We start from the raw sequence: 25,965 nt of genomic DNA, 5'->3' as shown, positions 1-25,965 counted from the left end.
ATGACTGCCCTTGCTGCTTAGTCAAAGGATAAGTCTTTATACTGTCACAGTAAGAGAATGCCCTTACACAGGCAGAATGCATTTAAAACTCAGACTGGCAGGCTGACTCATTCCCAGCCCCCAGTCTGAGTTTTATATGAAGCCAATTTTTAAACAGAGGCAGCAGCATGGGGTAGCAGGGGGATCCCTAGAAGTGGACCTCGGATCACAATGGCTGCAGGCCCCACCCTCAGGGGCCATTGAATAATTGTGTAATCACTAAGAATTGTTGGGGTTAAGGTTGCGAGATGGTCGTACCAAAAATACCCCCCAAAGTTAGGACACTGAGACTTATTAATCAAAAAAAAAATCAAATAATAGAACAGCATTAAAACAGCATGGTCTCTTTCAGAGACAGTGTAGAGTATAATAAGGATAGGAACAGGGGAGTGGTTGTGCACTAAGACCCAGGGACTAGATGTCCAGTATTTTCTGAATTTTTTTTACCAGATAGGAGGCGAAAATTCTGGACTGTCCAGCCAATACTGGACACCTGGCAACCCTAGGTGGGGTTATATGATTACTAATTAAATCATTTCTAACATCCCTACTTTCTTTTTGGGAATTTTTAAACCAAGAGCTGGGGGGGAAAAGATAAACAACCACAGGAATACCAATGCCCAAAAGAGGAATACCTCTTAGAAATGGACTGGACCTTGAAAATATGGAATGTCAAGGCTCTTTCCCACTCTAGCACTTCAAGTGCATAAGGTGGGGGCCAGCAAGAGACCTTAAAAATACCTTGACTCCAAAGCTTCTGTTTTAAAAACTCCCCAAGGTTACAGATCTCCTGACCTTGGGTGGTATGCTGCCAACACCCAAGTGGGAAAAAAACCAACAACTTTCTTCTGAACCCAGGAAGATTTGCTTGGAAACTTCTTCCAGAGAGGTAGCTTAAGCTCTGTTACCACCAGAGAGCTTGGGAAAAAAGGACAATGAAAACAACTGTAATCTCTGATAGCTTACTTTTCAGTCTTAGGCATGCATATATAGATATCTCATTACTTTTCCAGGACACAAGAATCAGATCATAGCCTTAAAAGTGATTTTATTAACAAAACAAAAAGATTTATTTGGTAAAGCACATTTGGTTGCTAGGTGTGATAAAGCAGTTGAGGGGAAAAAAAACAGATTAAATTTAGTTCAGAGAATTGCTTCACTGGGATTCAACTTTTATTATAGAGTATGGGAGGGAGGCACATGGACTTACCACTGAGGAGTTTAACCAAACAACAAAACAAAGAAAATAACCTGATCATGTCCATCAAGTACATAACCAGGGCTCGACAAATGATACAATCTACTCACGCATGGCGAGTAGATTGCAACCTGGAAGAGCCGGGTTCGGGCGACCTGCACATGTGCAGAACGATTTGCGCACACGCAGATTGCCGGACAGTGTGGCTGGCGAGTGGGGCTCACCGCAGTTTGGCGAGCCCTGTACATAACCATATCTTCAAGATCCAGTTCATTTCTAGGTCCAGGTGTATGGGCATGGGTATTCCTGTGGTTCAATTAATCTTTTCCCTCAGCCCCTCCCCCCCAAAAAAAGAAAGCATGCAGATTCCTTTCAATTCAAATCTCAACACTTTCTTCTCATTGGTTCTCCTGGCTCCCTGCCAACACTTCCCGGATTTTTTTTCAAAGATCTTCTGAGTTTAAGCCTTTAGGCAGTATTCCTCCCATCCATCACAAATACACATTGCTGAATTGAGCTATTGGGGTCAAATTCACTACTGGTATATGTCTATGAGATACACCTGTTTGCATCAGGGTGAATCTGACCCAATGTGACTAGTTTAGCAGCATAGGAATACAATACTACTCTGTAAACATGCTGGTTGCTACAGAACATTCAACATGATATGATCTGAACCATTACAGATAAATATGATGCCTATATGAATGCGTATGTCTTGCATAACTCATGCTAAACAGAGGAAACAAGAGTGCAGAAACTGTAATTCCACTTCCGGCTTCAAGTATTTGATGCCTGCATTATTTCAACTCACACCAAAACAAAACAGGCAAGGAAAAAGTAATTTTGTAATATAAAGAGCTCTATGGGTTAACTGAATCAACTTCCTGTTTAAACTGATGTCTGACCAACATCTGTATGCTTTAACTTTTACACATCAAACAGCTAAATAAGTGAAGTCAATATATTGTACTATTATAATGCACATCCCCATGAGGATATTGTTTTAAAAATATTAAATGGGGGTGGTAACATGACACATTTGTGTCAGAAAACAAAAACAGACCCAAAACATATCTGTAAAAAGACTTTAATCATGTCACTACAAAAATGTAAAATAAACCATTATATCCCTCTAAACCTAAATACAGAAAAGGATTTGATTCAGAGGAATTTTTATATGCTGTATTAAATAATGGATTTTGACCTTTTGCAAAAATAGGGTTTAAAAATAGGGTCACTAAACCCACGTTCCATATTATAACTAATCACATAGCTTCAGAACAACTAGATCTTGAGAGCAACACAATAAAGGGACGCCCTCTCACACGGTTTTGAAAAAAATCCAACATGGGAAGTTTTCAGTACTAAAGAATAAATTGTCCTGAATAAGGGCAATTACCCCTTAACTAGCACCAGACTAAATGAGGCTATGCATTTTCTATTTATACTGGCCCTGTATAATCTAAATTACTTATTTATAAATATATACAAAACACTCAGTAGGACCTGCGTGGAACGTGGTATAACAGTCAATCAGGATGATACTGTTTCCCACTGACTGACACACACACACACACACACCACACACACACACACACACACACACACACACCCCCATGGAACTTGCCTTCATTTTGTCATTTAACCAAAGACTGGACCAAAGACATGAACTGGTTAGGCCATTACATTCAACACCCAAATGACATCAAAAGCTAAGTATCGGGCACTTACAGCCCATTCTATTGGCCTCATTTAGCATGGACACTTTAATTGATACGGTTGGTTTTCTTCTCCTCTCCATCTTTTACAGCAGCATATCCTAACCTCAAAACTCTGGTCATCTGAAAAAGTGGGCTGTGCCTACGAAAGCTCATGATACCGTCTACATGTTTTGTTAGTCTTTAAAGTGCTACCAGACTATTTGTTGTTTTTTAAGTTTATCCTGTACAGACTAACTCAGCCAACCGCTGGAGCTATTTATTTGTATCTCTGGACTCCTTGCTCCATTCATCTGAAGAAGTGGGTTGTGCCCACGAAAGCTCATGATACTATTTCTAAGGTTCTGCAGGACCAGTCATTTTTAAAGTTTTTTTAAAGTGAATTAAATACTTTTTCCAGTTTTTTAAATAATATATTCAATCACATGCAACTATTTTGTCCCCCTATTTATGGGTCATCATCTGGATTTGAATTCTAGATCTTCAGAATCCTAGCCCAGACTCTACCGCCTGGACTACAAAAGTAACTGATACTCTGTGAACCAGCCACTAGAGCAGGACTTGGACCACACCTTGCCAGTATTACACAACTATTTTCTAGGCAGCTGATTTCAAGTCTTAGCTCTGATCTAGGAAAGTGATGTAACGATTGGAGATAGGATAACAGAATCACATTATTTGGCCAATTCACTTTGAAAAGTGGCATGGCTCAATGTATAAGAATTGAGCCTCCCATACTAGAGACCTGGATTCCATGCTCAATTCTCTTGTTTGTAAAATGGGAGGCTAAATCTTGGTTGCCTTTTAGAATTGGGATTTAAGACACAGCTCAGCATAAGGACTGTGAAGTACATGGAAGTATGAACATCATCATAAGGGATAAAATTTAAATTCATGGTCTCCTGGCATCCAACTTAGTATGCTCTTAGCTCCCAGCAGAATGTCTTGCAAAGACTGGTATACTTTATATGTCTAAGATCAATTTGCTCTAGTGGGAGCGGGAAATGGGGAGGGAGGAACATGAAGAAAAAGAATGGAATACCATACATTAAATTATCCACTCAACGTGCATGATGGACAAGGTGATCCATCTGATTCTATTATTGAGCTATACAATTATAGTATCCAGCAATGTGATTTACTGGTAATTTGGTGCCCTTACATGCAGTAATTGTATTGAGGGAGGGAAAGAGGAACAGACAAGAGAGTGCTTGAACTGAATGTAAAATGGATTAAAGAACTACTGCACATAATTAAATACAGAATAAAGTTATGGAAAATTATACTGAATCATCTGAAAATAACAGCTGGTCATACATGTTGTTGTCATGGGATAGGCTTACAACATATTAGGAGTAAACATTTTAAGCATTGGCAATACCATCCACCTTCATGGATCCCCACAATTCTGTGGAATGCTTCCCATATGGGAGGAAAAGATTCTGGATGTATGGGTATATCTTCTCAATCCTTGGGGATCATGAGGAAGACTCTGTTGTATTGGAGGTCTGGCTCTGGTTTCACCTACTTGCACAGTCCTACTGAGCTGTTCTACCACTGACCTAAGCTCTTAGTGGCCACACAACAGCAGCCACAATTGGTATGCAGGAGCTAATACAGAAATTCCTGATTGGCCACTGAGATGCTGGGGTTGCTGCTGCAGAAAGCACAAAAATTGTTTTGTAAATAACAGATTTTTATCTACTCTGAAATCAAATGTCACCTTATAAGTTCACAGTAAAATCTTGCTAATCATCAGTTTGCTAATCATCAAATCCAAATTCTCATTAACACCCTGCAGTCTCACTCGAATCTACTTCCTTAAGATTTAGCAGCCAAGTACTGTAGTGAAATCCCAAAAGAATAAGACTTCTTTATTATTTATAAAATACACTATGGTACATATTATTTATAATTCAAACAACTATATATGTAATAACAACAAAATACTTTTTCTGTTGCAGTAGCTTTGAGTTTGTGTTATTCTGCTGACTTACTTATTTTTAAAGTTTGCTGATTTACTATCACTCTCCCAATCACCGATGTTAATTAATGAGTTTTCTACTGCATAAAAAAGTGTTCTCTGTATTATATCTGTTATTGTATTTGGCAATAATGTGGACAGAATTAGTCTTAAGAATACTTATTTTTTTAAACCGAGGGAAAAAAAATTGTGCTTAACATCTAGTAACTGTTGTAACTATAACACGTTAGCAACCAAGAGCTATTAACCACATCTAATTGATACTACAGTCACTCGTTAAAACACTTTAATTTTCCTATAACAGCATCTTAAGTGTGTAGAGTACAACATCAAAAAGAACATTGATATAGTAAGAGTCAACTTTCCTACTCAAATTATAATATGGTAACATTCAATAATTAATCCTTTCCTTTTCTACAATAACTTGTACATTTCTGTGCCATGGCTTGGATGTCTTAATGTCTCCTCTGGCAACAAATTCTGATGTAAATTCCTGAAATTAAGGATCACTGATAACATACATTTGTATTGCTGGAGCTGCATGAATATGCTGACTACAAAACCATTCTCAATGCCCTTCAAATTCTAAAGCTTTAACAAATCTACATGTTGTTTAAACATCAGGCTTAAAAATAGTTAAATGTTTGTAGAGTGCTTTGAAGATAGTAAATACTATGAATGCCTGTATTAGTCTATTGCCAACAATCACAAAGATGTATTTTGATAGAATTGTACCTGAAAACTGGAGCTGTTCCTAAACAGAAAGTGAGATGGTCTGTGGTTAAAACAACATGATGATAGGTTTTAAACAGCAGAGAGTGGAAATCCCCCAAGATGAGCTTTACAAAGCTCACCACTGCAAACAAAAAACAACAAACACAGCAAATGTTAGGATAAAAAAAGCAAACCATTTTAATAACATTCCTCCTTTAAACTACTGCTACAATGACTGAAATAATACAGCCTCATCCACTGTAAATTATCATCTCTGAAGAATCATAAGCTCAGAAATATATTTTTCGCATTTATAGTTTTCCTAAAAATGTTGTCAATTTCAATGAAGTTGTAAATTATTTGACAATTCTTTGGTCACAAGGAAACATGGAAAAATTAATGAGCAAAATGAAGAGCCCAAAACTAATTTTCCTACAACAAACAGTTCTTCCTCACCCAGGTAGATCCACTCACTTTATGGATATTCTTATTTTGGTTTAAATGAGACTTTTCAATTTAATTTAAGCCAACTCAACCAAAGTAAGAGCACCCCTACTGAGGTTTGCACCAGTTTAACTAAATTGGGTTAAAAGCAGATTTAAACTGAAGATTTAAAAAGTCACTTACTTTGTTGCTTTTGTCTGACAAGCAAAATGCATATGCTGGGGGCTTCTTTCATCTTTCCAATTCCCACCCAGCCCCACCAGCTTCCTTAATGCTACCCTCCCAATAACTCCTATTTCAGTGAGTTCCTAATCGTTACCACATTCCCTCATGACAAGGCATGACAGTTCTTGGGATACCAAGGACTGAAAGTTACCTGCCACCACTAACCTTTCAGCCATTTCAAGCGCTCTCTGGGCTATTCCAGTCCTGGTTTTGCCTTAATAAGTGCATCTTAGTCCCCAACATCTCTTGAAGCATTTCCCTGTAATATCCAGGGAAATATCCAGACACTGGCTGCTCCCAGAAACCCTAGATCCTCTGCCTCCAAAAGAGCAGTGTACCCTGGATTAGCAGTTTCATCTTAAACCACTGCTCCTGTAAACCACACAACGTATTGAAACAAAAGAAAACATATTTAGGCAAGCATAGAGATTGCACTAGAATCGAGAGTGTGATAGAAACAAATGGCTTCATTGCAAAACAAGAACACAAAACACAAACTTGAGCCTACACTTAATAGAATCATAGAACACTAGAATTGGAAGGGACCTTGAGCAGCCATCAAGTCCAGTCCCCCAAACTCACGGCAGGACCCAGTAGCATCTAGATCATCCCTGATAGATATCTATCTAACGTGCTCTTAAATATCTCCGGTGATGGTGATTCCACAATTTCCCTAAGCAACTTATTCCAGTGTTTAACCACCCTGGAAGTTAGGAAGTTTTTCCTAATGTCCAACCTAAACCTCCCTTGCTGCAATTTAAGCCCATTGCTTCTTGTCCTATCATCAGAGGCCAAAGAGAACAATGTTTCTCCCTCCTCCTTTTAACACTCTTTTAGGTACTTTAAATTACTATTAAGTCCCCTCTCAGTCTTCTCTTCTAAACTAAAGAAACATAATTTTTTCAGTCTTTCCTCATAGATCATGTTTTCTAGATCTTTAATCATTCTTGTTGCTCTTCTCTGGACCCTCTACAGTTTCTCCAGAACTTTCTTGAACTGTGGTGCCCACAACTGGACATAAGACTCCAACTGAGGCCTAATCAGCACAGAGTAGAGCAGAAGAATGACTTCTCAAGTCTTGCTCACAACACTCCTGTTAATGGTTACCTTTCCTATCTAAAAGTAGGTGCCTCCCAACAGTTGATTGCACATCCTAGCCCTAACTCACGAGAGCCATAATCCAATATTTCATGACAAATATCGCCATGACATCAACAAGATGTCTCCTCAGTGATTAAATATAGCATGCCTCTCCCCACCCTGTACATGAACAGACCATCACTCCCATATGACTCTCTTGTGTCCCCTTTTAACTTTAGAAACATACGAGTATAGTTTCATTATTCCTATATTACCTGGGCATACATCATGGACATAATCATGAACATAAATGAGATTCAATCTTTCCAGAAATTGCACATTACCCCTTATGGACACATACACTGTAAGTAATGTATTTGATGTAATGAAGTTTCAGAGGGGTAACTGTGTTAGTCTGTAACAGGAAAAACTTAAAAACACAACAAATTGTCTAGTAGCACCTTAAAGACTAACAAAACATGTAGATGGTATCATGGTATCTGGACTTCCAACACTCCTGTTATCTGAAGAAGTGGGCTGTGCCCACAAAAGCTCATGATCCCATCTACATGTTTTGTTAGTCTTTAAAGTGCTACTAGACTTTTCTTTTTTTGATGTAATGAGTTTGTCAGATTTGAGCTGAGAGCTCTTTCCAAAGAATAGGTGAGCAGTGTCATGTTTCATGATGGCCCCCCTCCCCCAACGTACACATTTCTCTACCACATGCAGGCCTGCTGATGGGGGAAGTGGGAAAGAGGGCAACTGCTCTGGGATTCAGCAATTCAAAAGGGCCTGGGGCTCGAGGCCATAGCCACTGTTACTGTGGCAGCAACAGTGGCCGGAGCCCCAGGTAGGCTTGGGCAAAATACCTTTCGCGGGCCAGATCCGGCACACCAAGCCACCAGATCCAGTCTGCGGATGCAGTGGGTAGTCTCAGGCAGATTCCCTGCCTGCCTCCCACATGCCGCTGAGAAAATCTACTGCAGGCCTTTGTTTGAACAACTGTGAGCCTTCACACCCTGCCCCTGCTCCTAGCACAATCCCATTGGCCAGTTTCCAGCCAATGGAAGCTACCTGTAGTCAACCTGCCATGGGGGCAGGGGACTGTACTCGGTGATCTCTCGAGGTCCCTTCCAGTCCTAGTATTCTATGATTCTATGAACAGGCAGCTTGTGAAGCACTCTCCTTCTTCCCCTCAGTCCCCTAACTGTTCAAAAACTACATGGCTCCTACAGCCAGTGTGGGCAGAGAAGGCAGGGAGTCGGCTAGAGAAGGCTGATGGCTGGGAGTCAAGCAGGTCAATCTCTGGGCCAAAGCCTGCCTCTGGCATCCTAACCCTCTGCTCATGACCCCACATAACCCAAACCTTCTGCCCCCATACCCTCTCCCAGATCCTGCACCACAATCCTCTGCCCTAGGTCACAGCCCAAATCCCATCACCCTTTCCTGCACCCTAGTCCCCTTCCCTGTGTCACAACCCCCTCTTGTCCAAGGTCACAACCCAAACCTCTGCACCCTAGTCCCCTTCTCCAGATCTCAATTGCCTCCTTCACACAAACTCCCTCCCAAAACCCACACTCTCTCCTTCATCCCAATCCCTTACTGCAAGCTCTTTTCTGCACCCAACCTCCATCCCAGACCTCCTCCATTAGTATGGAAGAGTGCAGCCCTTGACTACTTTCCAAACTCTTGGAGTGGCACCTCATCAAAAATTATTGCCCACCCCTGCTCTAAGGACTGGCAGGGGGCCCACCCTATCTGGGAGTGTGGAGCCAGGCCTCCCACACCTTGCGCAGGGCCCAGCAATTCTGTTGGCCCCTCTGGCTCTCTCATCAGAGGGTGCTCTAGGTGCCCTCATTTCCCCAGGTCCTTCTTCCTCTCCAACATTCTTTTCTGCCTGGGAGATAGGTCAGGATGTCAACATGTTAAAAACTGCATTGGGACAATGGGCAGAGTTGAGATGAGGTGGTTGTTATGTTGGAAGTTGTTAGTGGCTGTACATCAACCAGTTTTTCGATCTACAGAGATGGTTGAAACTATCTGATCTGCTAACTAGATGCAAGGGACTCCATTTTCTTGTCTTCCTCCTCATTCCAGTACTCTGATTTTCACGCAAACTAACAAGGTTCTTTGCACTGATTCCTTGCCTATTGCTTGAAATTTGGAATGGACCAGAGTCAATGGTCAAAAGTTATTGCGCTGTATATAGACAGATAGCACTTCTATCAAGTTTTAATTTAGGGTCTTGCTTCAGTGAGACAATTAAACTGGTGCAACTAATGTATAGAGAAGACCTAAGACTACTAACACAGTTAATGGTTTGTAGGAGTGAGACGTTTTTCTTCCCACATCCTTACAAATGACATCTGCCCTCAGGAATTATCATGACTGCACTGTAGAGTATAAGTAACTCTGCATTGGTAGAGGTCAGAACAACTGCCCTTATATAGATTTTACACAAAGTCTAGTATATGTAGAAGGAAGTGATACTCCTACTTGATTTCACTTACACGAGATAGCATTTGGAGGAAAACAATTTTATGTGAGCACAGCACCAGAAAATGTCATCTGCTTCTAGGAAAGCTTTGAGGGAAAGCACTGAACAGAGAAGTAGAGAAGACTAGAATACCAGTTTTAGTCAATTTTATTCTGTAAATTAGAAGAAAGCACTAGAATCATGCTATTGTTCAGGTACCCCTTTCCAATTTCTTGTGCAGCTAAAAATATTTTGCAGGTCTTCTAAGAGAAAGGAAACAGCAAAGGGTCAGAAAAGATTATTTATTTTAAGTATGTGGAGAGAGGGATGAAGATAAGTGAGCAAAAGGCAGGAAAGGAATAATGAGAGTGAAAAGAAATGTAGTAGAAAACAATGAAAATGGGGAGTGAATTGGGATAACGGAAACAGAAGGGGCAGGAAGATAGGGATGAAAAGGATTACAAGAGGTAAAAAGGGTCAGAATATTAGTTTTGATTTTTATTTTTTAATCTTCAACAGAAGCACACCAGGGCCAAAGTAAGGTCTCACTTTTGCATTTGTATATATGATTGGGGTCTTAGTGATGGACTATAATAATTTGTCTATTAACTTACAGATAGCTACCTTATACAGGGCTTCAACTGTGTTGTTCATCACCACATAATGCAAAGTATAAAAGATTTGTTTTAAAATATTAACCAATCTTGGCAATTCAATTTGGCCTGAACATACTATCTTATCAGCATGTGAATTGAAACCTCAGAATCAACTCAGCTTATTCATCTGAATTACTACGAAAGTTAAACTCTTACCTTAATTCACCCCACAAAAGACTGCTCCTTTACATTATTAAAGGTTCTCTCAGCTCAATCTCCTCCTTCATGAGCTCCATTTTTATTCAGTCTCACCACTATGTCTGAAGTAATTAAGAAAATGTAGAGCAAATGTTTAGGAGCATGAGACTATCAAACATCTAAAAACAGAAGTGATTTTAGTATCCATCTGAAATCACTATTAGTGGCAGTGGTGATATCAAAGATAGACTGCTCTTAAAACAGAAGGGAAATATTAAGTTGAAATTTTTTGAAAAAAAATCAGATAGACAACCTTCAAAATATTCTACATGGTAAACAGAGGATATTTAATATGTTTTCTTATTAGTCATACCATATGATTAGATTGTTATAATTTTGCTTTCATTTACAGAGCAAATACAAGCCAGCTATTTTAAACAAAGCCCTTTTGTTTAGCAGCCAGCTCAAGCAATTTGATTTAACACCAGGGATCTCTGCTGGGTGTAGGGGAACAAATCTTTTTCTACAAACTGCAACAGGAACAGCCGCACACCTAGAAGTCAGCTTTATTGTTTTGTAGTGCAGGGGACTTAATGTTCAGATCAGTGACGTCTCGACTCATAGCCCCAGCCCAGATGTGTGCTTAAAAACAAATTCAAAATTTATGGCTCTGGTCTGACAGGGGGTAGGGTTGGCTGAGGGGGAGACAGTGTCTCAGCGGGGTGCTGGTGAGTCAGAGGAGGAGGGAAGGCAGAGGATGCAGGAAAGTGGGTCTCTGAGAAGGTTTTGCAGGGGCTCTGGGCAGTGACCGGGAGGGGATGCTGGGAACTAGAGGTTTGCAGGAAGCTGCAACACCTCTAGGTTTTAGAAGGAGCTCTCCTCCTGGACCCACATCTCAGATCCTGACTTGCTGGCCCACACCAGGTGCTCCACTGCTAAGCAGATGCCGGGGTCCAAGCCGCCCAGCCTGGTGGGGACCAGGTCCCAGCTGCCTAGCAGGTTCTGGTCCAAAGGTCCGGGTCAGGCTGCCATCCATCCCCATAGCATCCATGCCACGGCATCACCAGGATCTGGCTGTCACATGGCCCACAGCCAGGACTCTGCTCTTGGCTCTGCTCTGGAGCAGGGTATTTAGGGAGTGGGTGCTTGGTATGGGGACTCAGGAGGCTTGGGGAGGTTATTGTGGTTGTCAGCCTGCAGCCCACAGTGATAAATAGGCTGAGAACCACTAGTTTAGATACAGTGGACTTATCAGACTTCTGCTCATGAAGGAAGATCCTACGTCTGACGGCAAGAGACTGCCAGCAGGTCGCATCTGGCTTACCAAGCCACCAGATCCAACTTGTGGCCACCTTGCCAGGACCCTTAGGCAGAGAGCATGTCACACTTAAAACAGCTGGCTGCTCTCCACTCTGCAGGCTGGGAAAGGAGGAGAGAAGCTTTGCTTGCTTCCTCCTCCCCCCCCCCCCCCCGCGCACTCCCAGCAAAATGTCTCAGCTCCCATTGGCCAGTTTCCAGTCAATAGAAGCTGAGAAATTTTGCTGGGGGCAGGGACAGTGTATAGAGAATCCCTCTTCTCCCCTGCATGGAGCAATCCCACATGGAGCAGCCAGCTGACAGACTTCTGCAGAGAGCCTGCCTCAGGGTTCTGCAGGACTGCTGGGCTGGCAGCCACCTAGGTAAGCGCCTCCTAGCCAGAGCCTGCCTCTGGCACTCCACTCCCTTTTTCTCCCCCAACTACTTGCCCCAGGTCACCACCCAAAACCTCTGTACTCCTTTCTCACCTTCTCCCAGGTCACAGCTCCCTCCCTGAATCCCTCCCCTAGGCCAGAAACCTCTCCTGAGCCCTTAGCCCCTCCTGTGTTTGTATTTTACAAGGACTATGTGGGATAAAACTTGTTTTCAGGTTGCTCTTCTCCGTGTTGTTTATGTAGTCACAAGGAGATTTTGTGTAACAATTTTATTTTGCACTTTTACACTACCTTCCACAAAATAACCTCAATGCAATTTACAATTAATGAACTTAAGCTCACAGCACCCAAGTGAGGTAAGGAACACACATACAAGAAAAAACTTGCTTTACTTAAATTATGAACTGTTTCCATGAAGTTAGTCAGGCCCACATTACACAGAATTTAGCATGTGCGTAAGTCTTTGCAGAACTGGGGTGTCTATGTACCTAAATGATTTGCCAAGGTTACATTTCTTTATTCTAACCTCAAGATAATTCTTTTCCTCTTCTGTTTTTAAATCCCCCCTGGACAGAGGGGTCAGCATTAGACAAGTTTCTCTCAGTTGTTCTAGACTTAGCATACCATGTGCCCCACTGATGACACTAATAAACAAAACACAGAGCAATGAAGTTCCCAGAAAAAATAAATATAAATGCAAACAACATATTTATCTAGGCCACAGCCTTCAGTACCAAAGAGTAATGGAACATCTTAAATATTCAGCTTATTTGATAATTTATGTACTGTGCTATTATATGAAGTCTTCAGAAAAATGGTTTAAAATAAGAATGGTTTAAAAATAGAAGTGCATATTATTGTTCCCAGCCTAAAAACGCCCACTGACATAAATACCTTTGACAGAATTATTTATTAGTAAACAAAGCACTGCAACCATTCATTCATCCCATGTTTATCATAGAAAGTTATGAATGAAAACATTGTACTGATTGATTTCAAGAAGTATCAGTCAAATGAACAAAAACCAGAAGAGGTGAAAGCTTCAGAAAATGCAATAACAGCTCTCCCCTCTGCCAGTCTTCATATGGGTGACTGTACAGGTGACCCCCAACTTATGACCACTTGACTTACTACTCCCCACATTTATGACCGCCTTGCTCCAGCCACCACCTTTCCCCAGCAGAGCTCCCAGCTGACTCCAGGAGCAACTTGCACTGTACCGCCTTTCTCCTGCACAGCCCCCAGTCGGCTCCAGGAGCAACTCGCACTGAACTGCCTTTCCCTTGCACAGCCCCCAGTCAGCTCCGGGAGCAGCTCGCGCCGTGCCGCCTTCCCACAGCACAGCCCACAGTCCACTCTGGGAGCACCTTGCACCATGGACTCCCAGTAGGCAAAGCAGGCCAGGAACAGAACCCCCATTTTTATCAAAGAGTTCGACTTACGACGGCTCGACTTACGACAGTTCTCCAGAAACCAATTAGGTCGTAAGTGTGGGGGTCGCCTGTACTTGATCAAAACCTTGTGCTTCACACGTCCTTTGAATATCTTTAATCAAGTACAACCACACCCCCCATTACATAATACATTGCAGTAGAGATCAGCAGAGCTGAATTGTTATAATTAAAAAAAAGTCAAAGCTGGTAAAAAGGCATTTGTCAAGGCAAGAGTTAATTGAAGCACTGTCATGGAAGGGTATAAACTGTTCAGGAAGGAGGGGTGTTGGAGAAAAGGAGGAGGAGTTGCATTGTGTAAGAAAGCAGTGTGATTGCTCAGAGCTCCAGTATAAAGCAGGAGAAAAGCTGTGGAGAGTCTCTGGGTTAAGTTTAGAGCCAGTACTGCAGGCCACCAGATCAGCTGGATGAAGTAGAAGAGAATTTCTTCAGACAACTAAGAGAAACTTCCAGATCACAGGCCCTGGTTCTCTTGGGCAACTTGAATGACCCTGACATCTGTTAGCAGACCAATACAGCAGTACACAGACAATCGGTGGCGGGGGGGGGGGGGGGAGGGAAGGGGTTTGGGCAGGGGCAGAGGTGGGGGAAGGGGGAGAGGCTTGGGCGGTGGGGGAGGAGTGGGAGAAGGGTTTGGGCGGAGGCAGAGGGGCAGGCACCAAGAGACAGGGGTGCAGGAGACACAAATGCCAGGGGGCCAAGTGCAGACAATGAGGGAAAGGGCAGGAGGGGAGGTGTCAGTGGGAGGAGGAACAGGGTGATGCTGGGAGAGAAGAGGAGAGGAGAGGAGAGGGGAAGGGCATTGAGGGTTAGAGGGGGAGGTGCTGGGAGAAGGCTTGAAAGAAGGGGTGGGCATGAGAAAAGTTCGGATGAAGCAAGGCATATGTGTGAGGGCACAGAGGGGCAGGAGGAGAATGGGGCAGAGGATGGTGAGGGGGTGGGTATTAGGGAAAAAGAGGGCAAAGGGGGCAGGGGCAGTAAGGGAAGGGGAAGGCACCAGGAGGGTGCAGGGCTAAGGGAAGGTGCAGGTGCCAGGAGATTCTGGGGGTGAAGCAGAAGGGCAGACACCTGCAGGGGAGGAACCAGCACCAGAGGAGAGGGGCAGGGCAGGTGTGTAGAGGGAGGTGTTAGAAGAGGGGATGAGGAAGGGTAGCTCACGTGATCAGAGTGGGGCTACTGGAGGAGAGGGCACTGGGAGGAGAGAAGGGCTGGTGGAAGGGGGCAGGTCACAGGAGGGCTGAGGGCAGTGAGAAGGGCAGGAGTCAGGACGGCAGAGGAGGGTGAGGAGTTGGGGGGCAGCAGGCACCAGGGGAGATGATGGAGGAAGGAGAGGAGACATGGCAGCAGAGAGAAAAGGGAAAGGTTTATAAAATATTTATTAATAACTTGGTATGCTGGCCACGGCCAGTTTGTTTGCGCCCCGCGGTGCAATTTGGGTTTATGTGGGGATCAACACGTGGCCGGCGAGTGGGAGCTAAAACAAAAAAGTAGTCAGTGTAATGATCTTCTGTTGATATGTTTTAGTAGTTAAATTCTTGGACTGTCATTGCTCATGAAAAGTGCTGTCACATGGGTAGAAATCGGGTAGAAATCGGGTAAATATTGCATTTTATTAATATCAGCAGAACTGACTTAAATGAGGCCTGTGTGTTGCGTAGTCTTGCCTTAATCTTTGTATTCATGCCTGTCAGTGTGAGAGAAGCTATTTGTATATATTTGCTTGCATAGGCAACCACACTTAAGTTGAGGCCCTCAGCATGTTCTGTAAGTATCAGTGTGGCCCCGGGGGCTTCCAAAGTTGAGTTGCCCTAGCTCATCCCTGGCAGATGTCTGTCTAACCTGGTCTTAAATATCTCCAGTGATGGAGATTCCTCAATCTCAGTAGGCAATTTATTCCAGTGTTTAACCACCCTGACAGGCAGGAAGTTTTTCCTAATATCCAACCTAACCTCCCTTGCTCCAATTTAAGCCCATTGCTTTTCATCCTAACCTCAGAGGTCAAGCAGAACAATTTTTCTTCCTCCTCTGTATGATACTCTTTTAGATACTTGAAAGCTGCTCTCGTGTCCCTTTTCGGTCTTCTCTTTTCCAAGGTAAACAAGGCCAATTCCTTCAGCCTTGCCTCATATCTCATGTTCTCTAGACCTTTCATCATTTGTGTTGATCTTCTCTGGACTTTCTCCAGTTTCTCCATGTTTCCTGAAATGTGACGCCCAGAACTGGACATGATAACTCCAGCTCGGGCCTAATGTAGATGGCTCATTCCCTGCCTAGGGGACGTGAGACTGGGCGGGTTAATTTCCAATCCTCCTGTTCATTCTTTTCCTAAGCCAGGAGGGCACGGTAGTTCTGATGGGGGCTCTGCAGGAAGGCAGCCCGCACTGCTCCCTGCCTGAAACCTTGTGCAGGTGTTAAACAGCTGTCCAGCCCACCCTAGAGGTGACTGCATTTCAGTGTGCCTGAAGCAACACAGCACCAGCAATGGACAGGAGAATGGCTCCCGGGCATGGCTTGCTCATGACGGCTTCAGTCCCGTTGATGGGCCTCAGCCTCTTTCCTTCCCCTCCCCCGCTTTGCAATGGGGCTGTAGACTCTGGGGAAGAGGGGTGGAGGCAGGCAGAGGTGTCTGCCTGCAGCAGATGTAGACATGTCTCTGTATTAATCATTCTCTCATTGAGGTTTTTAGCTTTGTAGTGAGTCCTTTTACATGGAAACTTTGCATTACGTCTTGGTAGAATAGGCCCTAGGACAAGTGAGGCAGAGACTGTCCCTGTGGGGTGAATGAGGTGGGAATGGATAAGGCGGAAGGTAAGCACCTCTGGGCAGTTGCAAAGGTTGGAGAGGGGATGGAAGCCAGATCCAAGATCAATGAGCCCTGGGAAGTGGGCCCATTAAAAGGAGACTGAACCTGTGGATGCCTTGGGGGTCAGCAGCAAGGGCCTGCTTTGGGAAGCCCCCTCTTTGGAGGTGAATGTGGCAGCATTGAGACACCACCCAGAAGCAGGCGCCACAGACACTAACTGCAGAGTCATGGGACGGCTCTCACAGACCTTGCACATGCATAAGATGATAGATCTGCAGGAGGGGTGGCAGTGCCGTAGTGAGGGGGCCGGAGGGGTCAGTTGCCCCTGGGAGAAAAATAATATAAAATTTAGTTAAAAATAGATATCACACGTTTTTAAAAGGAATACCATATCTCCTGCCTTTTGTCTATCTTTGTCTCTTTAGGCCCCCAGTTAAAATTTTCAAAAGCACTTGAGTGACTAAAGTCATTTTTAAAAATTGGACTTGGAAATCTAAGCTCAGATTTTCAAAGGTAATTAAGCTCCTAAATGGACAGTTGCCAACTCAGATCTTCAAAGATACCTATCTGATCTTTACACACCTTTGAAAATCTGGACATAAGTGTCCTAGTCAGTTCTGAATGTGAGATGTAGGCGCCCAGTCCTAATTCCTTCAGGCTTTTTTTTTGTTTATATATATAAACAAACATTTATCTACACTAATTCCCCTCCTTTCTCTTTCACTATCCAATAAATGCATGGATCAAAATTGTAGGTACTTTGTGAATATTCTGACTTGAGAGTGGAAAGATTTCATATTGTCATGTATGATTCCTGGTAACCCATCTCAAACATGAAAAACTAGGTTGATACCTGTTCATATCAGGAGCTGTTGAATTCAGTTCACCATTTGCAGTATCTCATTAGGATGTTTAGTGGAGAAGATATTGGTTTTTTTTTTATTTATACTGCGGGCAAAGCATGGGCTCACAAGAATTCCTCCATTGTCTTACCATGAGTATCAAAACATTTGGTGTTTTTCTAAAGGCCTGGAGTCAATTGATTATGTAGGAATCTCAGCTTTCATTTAAAAAAAGTTCTCTATACTTCTGGGCCTTATAGCTAAGGAGGAAAGCTTTAAAACATGAACCCTAAATACTCAAACAAAAGGCCAATAAAAATCCGACATGTTTTATTTTTAAAAAATACTATGATTTGTAGACCAGTCTCATAACTTTGTGCAGGTGTTCCTTGTGATTTTTGGGTTGGCAATACTGCTCTTTCATTGGTGAATTTAGAGAGGTCTCTCCCTTCAGTTTCCCTTTCCACCCTCCTTTTTTGTCATAGGTCATCAGAGAATCATAGAGACAATGGAGAGGAGGGTGAGTCCTTGACTCTGGTTAATGACTGGTCAGAGTGACTAACTATTATCAGCCAATGGTCTGAATGAGCCATCTACTGCCATCTGTTAATCAACTATAGGAAAATGCTTCATGAGCAGACCTTATTTATATAGACAACTTACTTTGCCACAGATCAGTAGACACACTTGCTGTGTCAAGGTGATCAATTTTGGCTCTTTTGGGTTGAAATTCACTTAAGACTTGGAGCTGGGAGAATTAAATGATTAAAACACAAAAGACCTGAACTTAATATGACCTGGCTTAGGGTCTACCATAACTTGAACGCTAAGCAGAGGATAGTGAGTCACATCTAACTGAAAGTCACAGAAGATGGAAACAGGTTTTATTTCTCGTGGTGTAGAGTCTATTTGGGAGTCCTCAATTATATCTGACACTTTACATCCAGTGTTTAAAGGCAGAACTGACTAGAATCAATTGAGAGTCCTTGTCTTGTCTCAGTGATTGCTTGAGCAAAAATCATTGATAAAAATCTTGTGTAGACTGACCTTGGACTCAATGTGCAGGCAATATGTGTTGAAGGGCAGTGCAAAGGAGGCAATGGTGGTGAGGTACCATATTGTGAAATCAATGGTGCTGAAATCACCAAGGACTGGAATTTGACCACAGAACTGACACTTTAACAGAGACTCCACTTTTGCTATTTAAAAAGTAAATCAATGTAACAGAAAACTACAATGCTCTCTGGTAACCTTTTAAAAATCAAACTTTAAACTTTATTGAAAAAATTGGATAGTTTGCAATTGAAAATATTTGACCTACACTTAAGGCAACTGATTTAATTTTGTGTAAAATTTTGCATAATAAAGGATGGCAGTTTTTTTTTTAAATGTTCAACTATATTGATATACATTTTGATCAGATCTCCTTCTGACGTGATATTTGTGCATGGTTGTGGTTTGTTGTGTGGGTGTTTTTTTTTTTGCTCAACAAAAAATCCTGCGGGGGTGGGGGGGCTGACAAAATGGTTCAAATTTGGCCCCGCACTTTCTAAAGCCGGCCCTGATTGCACCTTCAGCAAGTTCACAGATGACACAAACCTAGGGGGAAGAGATCCATGTGTTGGAGATTAGGGATAGGGTCCAGAGTGACCTACACAAATTGGAGGATTGGGCCAAAATAAATGTGATGAGGTTCACCAAGGACAAGTTCAGAGTCCTGAACTTGGGACAGAAGAATCCCAAGCATTGTTACAGGCAGGGGACTGACTGGCTAAGCAGCAATTTGGCAGAAAAAGACCTGGGGATTACAATGGATGAGAAAGTGGATACGAGTCAACAGTGTGCCTAATAGCATATTAAGGTGCAGTAGGAGGAGCATTGCCAGCAAACCTAGAGAAATGATTATTCAACTTTATTCAGCACTGGTGAGGCCACATCTGTAGTACTGCATCCAATTCTGGGCCCTCCATTACAGAAACAATGTGGACACATTGGAGAAAATCCAGTGGAGGGTAACAAAAATTAATGGGCTGGAACATATGAATTACGTGGAGCAGCTGAGGGATTTGGACTTATTTAGTCTATGGAAGAGAAGACTGAGGATAGATTTGATAGCAGTCTTCGAAGGGCAAGCTGCTCTCAACAGATGACAGGAGGAGGAGCAATGGTCTCAAGTTACAGTGGGGGAGGTCTGGGTTGGATATTAGGAAAAACTATTTCACTAGGAGGATGGTGAAGCACTGGAATAAGTTACCTAGGGAGGTGGTGTAACCCAGTATTCCCACCTGGCTGTGCTGTGATGTGTGATTCTCAATGACTCACCCCACATGTGTAATAGTAATAGAGATGTAGCTGTGTTAGTCTGGTGCATCTGAAACAGAAAACAGGACTATGTAGCACTTTAAAGACTAACAAGATGGTTTATTAGGTGATGAGCTTTCATGGGCCAGACCTACTTCCTCAGATGTATTGGCCCAGACACCTAAGTATTGGCCTGAGCAGATAACAAGGCTCTTCCCAGAGGAAGAGACAAAGGAAGGGAGGGGGAGACCCCACTTGGCTGGGGGGCAGAGCCTGGGAGCTGGTCAGTCTTAGCTAGGGGAAGCATGAAGAAAGCAGACTAAGTCCAAGATGGGGGGGTAGAGAGGTTCAGGGGCTTGTAAACCCCTTCCCCCCAGGAGGGCTAAGGCTGTCTGCCCTGGCTCCTATATCAACATTGAGCCTGTGCAGTATCTTGGAGAAGCAATAAACCCTTTTTACTCTGCTGGCTGGTACAGAGTCACATCTGGCTGCGGATGAGGGTGCAGGGTCAGGGGCTCCCCAACACACCATCACAGAGAGCACTTAGTGTCTTAGCTGTAATAAAGAATAACTGACAATCCAATAGGAAGTGGCTGCCTTGGCAGCTGATATGAGTTGAGGAAAGCATATGTAACTCTCACACTTAGGGGCTACGTCTACACTGGCATGATTTTCTGGAAATGTTTTTAATGGAACAGTTTTCCATTAAAGCATTTTCGGAACAGAGCGTCTACATTGGCAGGACGCTTTTCTGCCACCCCACAGGCCACCCAGAACGGTACCAGAGTTGACTTTCCAAAAAGTTCGCAAGGTTCCCAGGTTTGTACAGCTCAGACATTCCGGCAGTTGCTGAATTTCCTGTGCTCCCCTCCATCAGACAGAGCCACCTGCTGGGCAGCCGCAGGCTTAGGGGAGCTCTAACAGGGACACCCCCGGCTATGGCTACAGAGATACAGCACTAACGGGTGCTTCCAAACCCCCAAACTGGCAGTTCTGCAAACGTCAGGCAGGCCCCTGCTCGGTGACTGGCAGCGGGGCTCCGAGGCGTGGAAAGGCTGCGCCGGTTGGTCGCTGCTCCCGGGCCGCCCCACATGGCATCCCTAGGCTGGTGCGGGAGCGTTGCTAGGAGCAGCTGAACTTTCGCATTTCCCGGCACCGGTGCGCTGCCGTGGAGCCAAACACAAAGCGCCAGCGCACCTCGGCCCGAGCCAGCAGCACGGACACTGCCCTGGCAGCCAGCCCCGCCCGCCGCTTCTACAGCCGCGTCGCTGGGGGCCCGGCCCGCCGGGCACGCCTCGCACGTGGGGAGGAATTGTCAGCTCAGCCGGAGCCGGGCTTTGTTCTCCCCAGCTGCTGCCCCTCCCAAGCCCGCACCCTAGGCCGGCGGCGCGCTACTCACCCGCAGCGGCTCGCGGCGCCAGCCGGATCCGGCTCAGCAAACTTTCCCGCCAGCCACGGTGGCTGCGGCCGGCAGCCGGCAAAGGCGGAGGGAGCAGCACAGGGCGCGGCGAGGGGAAGCGTTGGCTGCTGCTCGCTGCTTTCAGTTTCACGGCAACTGCGCACCCTGCTGCCTCAGGGGGTGGGAAGAGGGGGGGGCATAAGGCGGCCCGCGCTTCCCCGGGGAGGGGCCGGCTCTGGTACACAAGCTAGCCGCGGGGACCAGGCATCATGTCAGAAGCGAGCCCATGGCTCGGGAGCTCTGAGGCTTTGTTCCCCGCTCCCCTCCGGCGCTCAGCCTCTGCTCTAGATTCGCCCGCCAGAGGCGCTTCTCCTGCCCGGGCACCTCAACCCCCACAGCCGCTGGAGGTTGCAGGAAAAAGCCAGGCCTGCGCCTCGCAACCTCCGGCATCTCTCCGCCCATCAGGTGCGAGCACAGCTAAGAGCCGGGCTGCGAGCGATAACAGCTCCTGCTGCAAGTCCTCGGCAGAGGTGGGAGGAGTGAGGGCCAACTGGCAGCAGGTGCCCTTTCAGTCCTATGTACAATGTTGTCTGGCCGGGGTAAAAACAGCTGTGTCCCATTCTGCAAGAAGTGTTTCTGGTACCTCCTGACCGTAGGGGAGCACAACATCCCTGAAATAATGGAGGCATGTTGCGTCCTCCACAACACTGTGGAGGGGAAGGGAGAGGCCTTCCTCCCTGAGTAGGGGGCAGATGCTGGCCACGAGGGACGAGCCTTCCAGCAGCCACAGACAGCTGTCATCCGACAGGCCCATTAGGCTGGAGTGCGCATCCAGAGATCCTGAAGGAGAGGTTCTTTAAAGGACCCCAGTAACTTTCCTCATGGCCTCCTCACTAGGGGCCTGTGTTTTACAGCCCTATTCCTTCCCCTCCACAACCCCTCCCTAACCTCTCAATAAACACACCTGTTAGGTTTTTAAAGAAATGCAGTCTGTATTGATTATTCAGAAAAGTTGGGCAGGGGAAGGGGGGGTATCTCAGAATTGGGCAAGGACTCATAACTGGTGGGGGGTGGAGGGGCAGCTTGATGTGCCACATCAGGTGCAGGGACCTCGTTGGGGCTGTGAGGGTTCGGGGAGCACAGGAGGGTGGCCAGGAGGGGGGGCTGGAATGGGGTCAGGGTTGGCAGGGGGAGAGGCCCTAGGTATCACTTGGGGAGGGGGCAAAGGTATAACAAGGGGGGCAGACAGAGGGGGAATGGACATAGCAGGAGGAACAGGAGGGTGGAAGCCAGGAGCAGTGGCTTCAGGCGGGTGTCACACTGCTGCATTAGTTAATCCCAGGTGCAGTTCTGCCACTCGGGCTTGGCACAGACCTTTTGCACCAGGGTTTGGTGGATGTCATGAAGGACACTAATGTGCTGCCGCATCAGGTCCTCCTGCACTCTGGTGTGCCTGCGGGTCCCCTGGGCTCTGGCAGGTGGCTGCAGGGGTGTGGCTCAGCCCTCATTTCCTTCTGGGCCGGCTATGGAGAACATACAGGGGGAAGAGATGGTTAGTCATCCCTGCAGACACTGTCCCTGAAGTTGTGCCCTCCTCTGTGAGCAGCAACCAACAGTCCATGGCCCAGAGGGGGATGTCCCGGGTGCAAGGCCATGTGTGGCCTGCACAGCACGCCCTGTCTCACAGACATTCCAATGTGCCCAGAGGACCATGCTGCCCATCCCCCCCCCCCACACACACAACCCCCTGACAAGCAGCTAAGGGAAGTGTACAGCCACAGCAGGATCCCCTCATGGGTGGCAAAGGAGTTGGGAGCAGCCTGGGCCTTCCTGGGGTCCATATACACAGGTGCGGCTCGCTGGGTTGTATGTGGGAGCGGCTGCTGCCTCGCACATGCAGGCATGCCTGTGTGCTGTGTACGGCACTCCTTGGTCTGCGTGGGATTGTGCCTGCACCCTTGTGGCTAGCCTTCTCCCAGCTGTGGTGACCCTCCCTTTCCTCCTTGGCAGGATGTGCGTGGCCTCCCGAGCCTGGAAGCAGGATCCCGGGCATGCTCAGCAGCTGCCCGCTGCACCCACGTGCTGCACAGTAACACAGCACATGATTGCACGTGCACGGACCACATGATGTGCAGTGTGAGCATCCTGAGTGACACTCGCCCCTCACCCCTGGGCACATGCCAATGTATGTATGACAAAATGAGAACTTACCTGAAGATCCCTCCCAGGCATCCAAGGCCGAGGAGATGTCTTGGCTGACAGTAACCAGCTCAAGGGCACCTGTGCTTTTTCCTGGAAGCCTCCTCTTCTGCAAAAAAACCCTTGCTCCCCGTCCACACACGCCTTTTTGCGAAATAAGGCAAAAAGGCTTTTACCTCATAGAATGAGGATTACCAATACCAGAAAAAATCCTTTGTTCTTTTGATTTATTTGTGAAAGAACGCGATTGCAGTGTTGATGTTACGCAAGTTGTATCAGAAAAATGGTTGTTTTTCCTTACAAAACTCTGTAGTGTAGACATACCCTACGGGTGCATCTAGACTGGCAAGATTTTGTGCAAAAGCAGCCGCTTTTGTGCAAAAACTTGCCAGCTGTTTACACTGGCCGCTTGAATTTGCCCAAGAGCACTGACTTAGTAACGTACAAAATCAGTGCTTCTTGCGCAAATACTTCCACGCTTCTGCTTGGGAAAAAGCCTTCTTGTGCAAGTATTCTTGCACAAGAGGGCTTTTTCCCAAGCAGAAGCGTGGAAGTATTTGCGCAAGAAGCACTGATTTTGTACGTTACTAAGTATACTTGCTCAAGAGGGCCAGTGTAGACAGGGAAGAATTGTTTTGCGCATAAAAGCTCCGATGGCTAAAATGGGGCTTTCTTGCACATAATCGCATCTAGACTGGCCACGGATGCTTTTGCGCAAAAGCATCCTTGCCAATCTAGACGCTCTTTTGCGGAAATACTTTTAACGGAAAAACTTTTCCGTTGAAAGTATTTCCGCAAAATCATGCCAGTCTAGACGTAGCCTACTAGTCTACTTTTCCTATGTGCTGTTTAGAGAATGTTCACTTCTATCCCAGAAATGGTTCTCTGTCAGTGATTAAGTGCACCCAGATACATATATACATAATTTTAAGGTGTTAAACAGTTCAGGAGATTTGGATGAAAGACATTAGAGAGTACTTAATGGAAAAGAGCCACCACACCAACAAATTGATCCCCCTGCAAAAGCTGATGCACATTACCCGCTAAAGGAAGTAGCAGAATTATCACCTTGAATCTCATAATAGTTTTCAGGTATCCTAAAGGATCCAAAAGAATTGAAGAAATAATTTAGCAAGCTGAAGTAAGGCATCATTGCTAATGGAGAATGCTACTGAGAAATCAAGCTTTTTAAAAGGCTAACTCACCATTAAAGCTTCCTTAATTTCAGGAATATTTAGCGAAGAGAACACAACAGGACTTTTTTTTTTCCTCCCAAGACAGATTCAATTTTTGAGTAATCATCAACGCTGATAGTGTTCTAAGAACTCTGGAAGTAATTCCCATGCACTTCAAAAATATCCCTTTAATAGTATTCCTTGTAAAGCACTTAAAGCTGGCTTTCCATTCTTCTCTCCATTTTAACAAGCAACCAAAGAGTCATACTAATTTGTACCAGTCTGTACTTCTGGTAGAACCATATTGTATGGAGCTTAAGTTTATCCATTACCCTTCACTTACTGTCCTGCTCTCTGAAGTCAAGTGTCTTTATCAGAACATCCTGTAACTACTTTTGCAAATTAGGCAGATTCAGCTTTTACTCAGGCATGCATGCATGTTAACCTATAGGTCCCCAAGTAAGCATGAGGGGGTTCTGTTAGATATAATTTTAAATCAAGTAAAATATTAATTTAAGTTTGATTAACATGAGAAAGTTAAAGTGCTTAATCTGTTTAATAATTTACTATTTCCTTTCTTACTGGTTAAATTAAACTGTTCTCCCTAGCTGCAGCACTAGCAAAGTGGCTTAGAAGTAATTATGTAATTAAAGGCAAGTCTCCATTAGCAACTGGAAAGGTTTGTATTGAGCCAGGTTGGCCACAGGCAAAAATGTTTGAGAATGGAAGGTTACTTACCCTGTGCAGTAACTGGAGTTCTTTGAGATAGTTGTCCCCATGGCTGCTCCACCTTAGGTGTTTTAGCGCCACTGAGCTCAAGGCCAGAGATTTGTGACAGCAGTGCCCCTGGCCGGCCACGCGTGCAGAGAGTCTGGGTGTTCTGGGGAAGCTACTGAGCATGAGCGGCCAGCCCCTCTCCTCAATTCCTTCTCTGACCCAGGAGTGTAATACCCAAAGCAGAGGGGAGGAGGGTTTATTTGGAGCAGCCATGGGGCCAACCATCTTGAAGAACTCGTTACTGCACAGGGTGAGTAACCTCCCCTTCTTCGAGGAGTGGCCCCGTGGGTGCTCCACCTTAGGTGAATTCAAAACAGTATTCTTGTTAGGAAGGTGGCAACTTTGGTTGGTGAGGATCTGTGGTGGACAGTATTGTTTGTCCAAATCTTGTATCTGTCTTGGAAAATTTCTGGAGCGCCTAATGCTGTGTGAAAGTATGCATTGAAGCACCTTGTGGTAGCCCTACATATGAGTTCTGTGGGCACACCATGTAGAAATGCTGTTGTAGCTGCCATGGCTCGTGTTGAGAGTGGTCGCACCGTATGTAGTGGCTTCCTCTGTGCTAGTTCATGCGCTAGTCTTATGCATCCCAATATCCATTTTGATAGCTTCTATTTTGATATGGGTAGCCCCTGCGATCTCCCTGTAGATG

At 45.0% G+C, this 25,965-nt stretch overlaps 1 protein-coding gene across 13 annotated transcripts in view; it reads right to left on the bottom strand.

Annotated features, from left to right (window-relative positions):
• The window catches only part of TRAF5 (TNF receptor associated factor 5), a 72,624-nt gene extending 50,607 nt beyond the window's left edge, over window positions 1-22,017 (bottom strand). For 3 of the 13 annotated variants that reach the window (XR_012902892.1, XR_012902889.1, XM_075925132.1), the window contains exons 1-4: window positions 21,163-21,728; window positions 10,694-10,797; window positions 6,491-6,697; window positions 5,678-5,798 (exon numbers count right to left, since the gene is read on the bottom strand). The gene's annotated coding sequence lies outside the window, so the exon portion shown is untranslated. Of the gene's footprint in view, window positions 1-5,677; window positions 5,799-6,490; window positions 10,668-10,693; window positions 10,798-21,162 lie in introns of those variants that run through there. The other 10 variants (XR_012902891.1, XR_012902890.1, XR_012902900.1 and 7 more) reach the window with 9 other exon arrangements.
• Window positions 22,018-25,965: the final 3,948 nt, after the last annotated feature.

Source organism: Pelodiscus sinensis, chromosome 3 (assembly GCF_049634645.1).
Source record: "Pelodiscus sinensis isolate JC-2024 chromosome 3, ASM4963464v1, whole genome shotgun sequence".
Taxonomy (NCBI): Eukaryota; Metazoa; Chordata; order Testudines; family Trionychidae; genus Pelodiscus; species Pelodiscus sinensis.
This window is presented reverse-complemented; position numbering and strand designations above follow the sequence as displayed.